Source organism: Montipora capricornis, chromosome 9 (genome assembly GCF_036669925.1).
Source record: "Montipora capricornis isolate CH-2021 chromosome 9, ASM3666992v2, whole genome shotgun sequence".
Classification (NCBI taxonomy): domain Eukaryota; kingdom Metazoa; phylum Cnidaria; class Anthozoa; order Scleractinia; family Acroporidae; genus Montipora; species Montipora capricornis.
Genome location: NC_090891.1, coordinates 7695271 through 7702770, shown reverse-complemented (window position 1 = coordinate 7702770; position 7500 = coordinate 7695271). Strand labels below are relative to the sequence as shown.

Here is a 7500-nt window from a genome sequence, read left to right as displayed (position 1 = left end):
CGCTTTCCCCAACTTTTATGGGCCCCCTTCACTGCTTTCTGTTTTTCCTCGTTGGCGATTGTAGCAAAATTGTCATTTTTGTCATATTTGCCAAATTCGCCGCTTTCGCCAACTTTTATGGGGCCCCTTCACTGCTTTGTGTTTTGCCTCGTTGGCGATTGTGGCAAAATTGTCATTTTCGCCATATTTGCCAAATTCGCCGCTTTCGCCAACTTTTATGGGCCCCCTTCACTGCTTTGTGTTTTGCCTCGTTGGCGATTGTGTCAAAATTGTCATTTTCGCCATATTTGCCAAATTCGCCAACATTTTCTCATTTTTGCCATTTTTGTTGTTGTGTGCATTTCTGGACATATCTCTGGTAAATGACAGACCCGAACAGACTATATAGCAGTCAGGTTTTCACGTTTGAGGAATCCATCCACGTTTTATTTTCTCCGGCCAGCTTTTCTTTAAATTTTAATTTTCCTGTGTAATCTTCGGTTTTTTTTTTATTTTTATATGGGTTTTCAAGTTTAGACATGTGTCTAGTTTCATCCCCCTCGAAAGCGTACATCCCAACAGCGGTAATTGTTGACGTGAAAAAGCCTTGCTATGTGTATTGAGCAAAATCTGAACGTTTCGTTGGCTTATTCTAAATTAAACGCTTCCCCTTGTGAAAGCAAACAAATACGTTTGCAGAGGCATCGACGAGGGCTGTCGCTGAAGGAAGAAAATGAAAAAGGTACACTTGTCGAATATTTCTTTGTAGCATGTTCAAGCTTGTTGTCTGTCTATATTTGTTCTGGCTGATTTTTGCCGCCTAGTTTGATTGACTAGAAAATCTATAAGTATTAAGTGACTTGAGTTTCTGTCGCACTTGTGGCCTACATTGAACCACAAGACCGTTTACCATAGTTCATCTTACATTTGAATTTCTCGAAGCAGAAAGGTCACACAACATTGAGAAAGTGATCGGCGATCGAAGAACTTGGTAAAGTCGAACAGGTTTGTTGACTATTGCTACGTCATAACCCGTCATATACAAGATGGCGCTCTCCAAATCACGAAAGAGGCAATTTCAAAGTGCTCTTGTCTTATTTTACCAGGGAACTGGACAAAACGGCAATTATTTTCGAATTCCTGGGGAAGAGTTTTCGTAATTTAGAGAAACGTTTTCTAGACCTTACTTTCCCTTTAATGAAATGTTTCAGGGGTAAAATCATGTTACAATTAGCAAAAACTACTTAAAATATAATTGTCAGCTGTATGTGGTAAATGTAGGAAGTGTTAGAAAATCGGCAAACGCTATTCAATCAATAACCTTTCTCCCTAAATTTCTTTAGAAAATGATTAGGATAGTACACGCACTTTCATTGGTTAATAGCTGTGTTGGAAACACGTCTGTGCCATCACACTAATTTTGATTGGTTATGTGTTGTCACACACGCGTTTTGGTTGGCTGGTAGGAAATATGAGCGTGTATCAAGAAAATGTGTTTCAATCAAGAAGTAAAAACAACCCAGCATTTTTCTTCCGAGTCTGTCGAATTATCTTTGACAAATATTTTATAACAGCAATAGGACTTTTTTCCCGTGTTTCCATAGCCTCATCAAAATACTTGGAGGAGTTGGGAGAATTCTCGACAGTTATACAAACCCTCGACTGTGTCTCGGGTTTGAATAACTGTCGAGAATTCTCCCAACTCCCCCTCGTGTTTAGATGAGGCTATGGAAACACGGAAAACGTCCTCTATTGCTTAAGTAGTCACTCATTTGGAGCAGGAGGTCATTTTGTAATTAAACCACTGATGTGGGACAGGCGATCCTTGGATAGACTTATTTATTTATCGATTTAAACTGGGGGATACTCGGAAAATTCCGAGTGCTTCTTCGCCGGAGTCTGTACACTGAGGAAAATAGGAGACTCGTGGAAGGCGGTGGGCTCAACTCCTGCAATTGAGCACTCGACGTTTTTCTAGTATCGCCAAGTTACCATCGACAAATGAATATCTTCATTTGATGCACCAGGGTTGATCTCTTTCTGTACAGGGGGTCACTTTTTTTTTAAAGAAAAAGGACTCCGTATTCCGTCACAGTGACCAAAATCATGATATCTGTTACACCAAATAATTACCAGTTTATATCAATGAAAATGTGCAATCTGCTGGTCACAAGATCAAATAAAGGCCACACCCATTTTGTAGACGATGTGGTGCATGGTTTTAAATTTTGACATTCTAAAAAGAACAAGGCTTGTCTGTAAACCCTGAGAAGGTATTTGGCATTGGAGGTTCTCATAAATAAGCCTTTCTCATCAATAAGCCATAGGACGTTTTTAACCAACCTCCAGCGATACCAATAACGATAGAAAAATTTACGACTTCTGGTGTACGAACAAAAGAAGGTAATGAGAGATCGATTGTTTTCGTCCAGCAGCATAGCGTTGATGACGTCGCGTGAAAACCTCCTATTGTCTTAGGTTTGTACTTTCAAGAAGCCGTGCTCGTCGAGAATAGGTCATTTCCCGTCAAAACTAGTCTTAAATTTCTTGACTTTCTTAGTTTGAGAAAGATGAAGCCCTGGGCCGTGAGAGAGTGTGACCCCTCCCCCCTCCTCCTAGTTTGTCTGAACATTTTTTGAGAAGGTGGGGGAGGAGGGCGCACTTACCAGGGATAATTATTACAAAATGTAAGGTGATTTGAAGCCATGCTCGCTCGCATTATTGAAAGAGTCCCAAGAATTTTTTGGCCACTATTGTACTTATGCCGGATTCCAAAATAAGTCACTGCATTATAAATAATGCAACATTTTTAGAACAAAAATCTTTGCATTACAGAGTGTTAGGACATTTCGCTAAAGTGCTTACTTATGCAACTAACAAATATAAAAACAATTTTCGAAACTTCTAAAAACTTTTAGACGAACGGGAAAGATAGCTAGAAAACAAATTAGGTTAACTTAGCTCCCCAGCTCGAACTTTCCTTTAACCTTATTTCCGTGCTCCATTCTTCTTGTTTATTTCTCTTCCTATTGTTGCAATGCCTTTCATTGCGTTTGCTTGTTGACCTAATGAAAGATTAATATTGTTATACCTAACATAGCGTTTTCACCCAGCTACGATTTAACTTTGCTATTGAAAAGTGTTTTTTAACTTCTCTGTTCAGACATACCCATGCTACATTCACCATTTTTTGGCTAAACATGTTTGAACGGTACGGGTCGTTAAATCCTGTGACCTCCCGCACAGTAGTCCGGTGGTCACCCAACGGAACTAACCCGTGGGCGATTTCCAAATCTGTTTACTTGTGAAAATTTATCCCTCTGCTTTGTACTTACTGGGTATTTCAAGGATTGTTGGCATTTCCAAAATTACTGCGTTGTTTTGTCCTTAATCTATCTTTATCAAGAAACCGATCCCGTGCGACCCAATAACACTGCCGTCAATGGAGCGTTTATTACCCTTTATGGCTATGGCTCATTACTGGGTTGCCCTATTGCAACCCAGTCGAAAAACGAGCAGAATTTTTCCGTTTTTTAAAATATATTCATTTTTTCCAGTGTCGGAGATCGGGAAAGTTGCAGAAGAGGGTCTTTCCTGTCACTCCCCTGCTAAGCATTGTCTTTGTGCCTAGAATCTTCTTCGCGTATCTTTGGTAGGTTTCATGTGGTAGTAGAAATGCGTGGATTTTATCCGGAGGATACAGTACAAGCAATGGCGGTAAAGCCGACCTAACGCGAATGGTGTTTTATTGGATCTTTAAACAAAATATACCCTACTGGAGCTCCCTCTCTAAATTAAAGCTGTCAGTAAGGTGAATTTTTACGTTCTTGACCAAATATAAGTTATGCCACAATTATTTACAAACAAGAAGCTATTTCAAAAATAAACAGTGTTTCGTTTCCGGACTGACAACTTGTCGGGCTGTTTGGGAATGAGTACGAAAATTTGAGGAGGACAAAGACGAACCAAAGGTGACCCAATGAACGCTCACTGACCGTCTAGTTAGGTTCTAAACTTGAGCCGCGCACCTGACTTGTTGGAATATGCGACAACGCAATATATTATATTTGAAACAACGAAAATGCGACATTCTCACGGAATGTGCGACGTAAGTGAAGAAAGTATTGTAAAAGAGAGAAATGTCATGGTGATAAAGAGAGCTCCCAGTTTCGTTTTCATGCAAACAGTAAGGAAAGATTTGCTGAGGCAGGCTTATAATACTAAATTTTGTTCCTTTTATACTCTTCAATTTGTCGTCGTGCGCTCGAAATTGAAAAGTAGTCGAGTGCTGCTTCATCCATCGACGTTAGGAAAGTTAATAATGGTAACTTTTTTCACAGATGCAAGTCTTTTGAGATATTCAAATTTGCAAGAAAAATAATAAGCCTTTGACTCCAGCCCTAAACTACCAATAATTAAGAATATCTACCGAATCAAATTTTGTGCTGCTAGAGAAGAAAACAAACTTGCTCCGGTAGTTATCACTGATAAAAACACCACCGTGTGATCAATTATTAATAACTGTTAAAAGCTTCATGTTAAGTTTGTTTTCTCTTCCTTTAACTTTAGTCAATTTCGATAATAATGTTTCTGTATCTGTTAAATGTCATTTGTCTGTTTTCTGCAAAGAGTAAGGCAAAATTAGCTGAGGCAGGCTTATAATACTAAATTTTGTTCCTTTTATACTCTTCAATTTGTCGTCGTGCGCTCGAAATTGAAAAGTAGTCGAGTGCTGCTTCATCCATCGACGTTAGGAAAGTTAATAACGGTTACTTTTTTCGTAGATGCAAGTCTTTGAGATATCCAAATTTGCAAGAAAAATAATAAGCCTTTGACTCCAGCCCTAAACTACCAATAATTAAGATTAGTATAAATACACAGGTGATTATACAAAATTGCGCGCTCTTATTGGCTCGCTATCTCGGATTATCAGCCGATAATCACCTCGACGGACAAAATGGCTGGCAGTGGTCGTTTTGCCACTGTAAGTGAAGATGATTTCGAGTTGTTTTTTTGTTTTCTCTTTTTTGAAATAATCACCTGTGTATTTGTACTAAAACAAATCAGTGATTATCGGTGAATATTCACCTCGACTTCGTCTCGGTGAATATTCACCGATAATCATTGAGCCTTCGGCGAATAATTGTTAAATATCTACTGAATCAAATTTTGTACTGCTAGAGAGAAAAACAAACTTGCTCTGGTAGTTATCACTGATAAAAACACCACCGTGTGATCAATTATTAATAACTGTTAAAAGCTTCATGTTAAGTTTGTTTTCTCTTCCTTTATCTTTAATCAATTTCGATAATAATGTTTCTGTATCTGTTAAATGTCATTTGTCTGTTTTCTCGAAAAAAGAAAAAAGAAATGAAACATACAAGAAACCTTTTTTCATCAACGTGAGGTTGCTCGGGATTAAAAGCTCGATACTGTTTTCCTGAGGCATGTTGACTTATAGAGCTTTGCCAGTTTCTTAAGATGCCATTTAATCAAATACCGTTCCTGGCGTTTTGCACCGATAGCATGAAAAAAATGGTGTCATGTCTGAGAGATGAGATCTTCGCCAGAAGGTGCCTCTCGTAATCCCACGAATCAATTTTAAGAAGGGGACTGGGGTTGAGCTTGGATCTCATGCCCGGCATGAAAAAGGACGGACTGTCGTGTAGGGCATGTGCCTCAAATCAGTATGAGAAATTTTATGCCCAGCATGAAAAAAGGGGCAGAACGTCATGCCGTGCATATAAGTCAACTCTTTATAACCGTTTCGTGCGTAGAATGATTTTAAGGAACCCCAAAAGTGACTTGTTCATAGGGTTAAAGTATTGTGGTTTGGTTTGACCCAATAAGGAGTTGATGATTCAAGAACCCCCAAAAGTATAATTTATATACTGCACTAGATGCAAAGATGTAATGTATCAATTGACGTTGGGGTAGCCCTCTCTATGATACTTTAAACCAGTGCTTTGGTCGAGTGTCAGAACAGGAGCTCCTCGGTAATTACAAAATTAAAAGAAAAGTACACATACATTGATCTTGGGTAATCTTCTTTCAGCTTTCTCGTCGATTATTGCACACCGATTATATATCTATAACTTCCCCATAAAAAGGACTCATACAAGCTTTCTAATTTGAGCACAAAGCTGTTTTGATTTCCAAAATTGCTGTGTCTTCAAAAACAATGGTTATAAGTTGTTTTTAATAAGTAACGATTTCTTTGAATAATGTATAATCAGTTTCATTTTAAAAATGATTTCCTCCCCTGGAAATTTATTTTCTGAGTGAGTGGAGTACCCATTCAAAAATCATTTGATGTGTCTTGATCAACCTGTGACGGTATTCTGTAGTTGTTCTTGGATAAGAGTGAACAATTTCAGCTTCCATTTCATCTCCTTGACAGTCATGAAATAAATCACTTTTACACCGACTTCAACAAGCCTTCTGTTTTTAAAAAAGAAAACAAATGAAAATAATTAGTTAATTAGGGCCCATTTTTGTTTGCGTGCGGAAAGGAAAGGTTGTAACACGAACGTCTCAGGGAAAAGGAAAAGACCGAGAGCTAAGGGTATCACTGCTAAGAGACATTAGCGGGAGCCGGCAGGAAAATTTCAAAACAAAACCCATTTGTCAGCGGCGGCAAGAAAAGAAGTCACACGAAGAGATTAAGGCGCTAAGTTTAAGAAGTTTAAGAAACGAGAAAAGAAACTGGTCAAAGAAGGAGAACTGAAGAACCAGAGTAGAAGTAGGCGCCGAGGTGTGGAGAAGTTGACGTGGAAACTGAATTGCTGTTGGTTTATTAAAGAACTGGACTGCTGATTTGTTCAAAGACTGAACTGTTGATTTGTGAAAGAACTGAACATTTAGCTTAACTTATTCAAATTTCTGGTGAGTGAAAAAAGCATTATTGTCTTTCACTGTTAACTAAGATTGTTAGGAACTTGGTAGAAAGTTTAGAATTACTCACGTCACAGTATGGCTCAACAGATCTAGAGTTAGCGACAAGAATCGGAAATTACTTCGTTGGAGTATCACTTTGCAAGAATATGAGATGGAAGTGGAACACAGAAGTGGAAGAACAGCTGCAACGTTGATGCCCTTAGCAGAACTTAATCTCGAGTTTTACAGTCTTAACGTCATCTCCTCTATCATCCCCATTATCATTTCTCATTTCTATTACCAGCTGTTATCATTTCCGTCTTCCTCAATACGTTCGTACGAAGGAAAATAATTTTCCTTCTCCAGCACGCTGACGCCGGCATAACAACACACTACAACAATGTAACGGCAGGCAGAGTGCGAACACTTGCCTGCTGAAATACAAAGAAAGGGAAAAGAAAAAACCTGGAAAAAGAGTCCTGTCATCGTCAGTAGCGCGAAAGCAAGAAGTGCCAACCAACGAGTTTCTTTCCCTGTCCACCTTTTCCGACGCATTCTGCTTCTTTTTCTTCAAAGCTCTTTCCTGTGCTTTCGAATTTGGTTTGCGTCCTCTGAGTCGCTGGCGAGTTCCTCTTTCTGGTATTC

The 7500-nt window shown here is 38.9% G+C and overlaps 1 pseudogene; it reads right to left on the bottom strand.

Annotated features, from left to right (window-relative positions):
- Positions 1-6063: 6063 nt before the first annotated feature.
- LOC138016981 (uncharacterized) overlaps positions 6064-7500 on the bottom strand; it is a 1842-nt pseudogene continuing 405 nt past the window's right edge.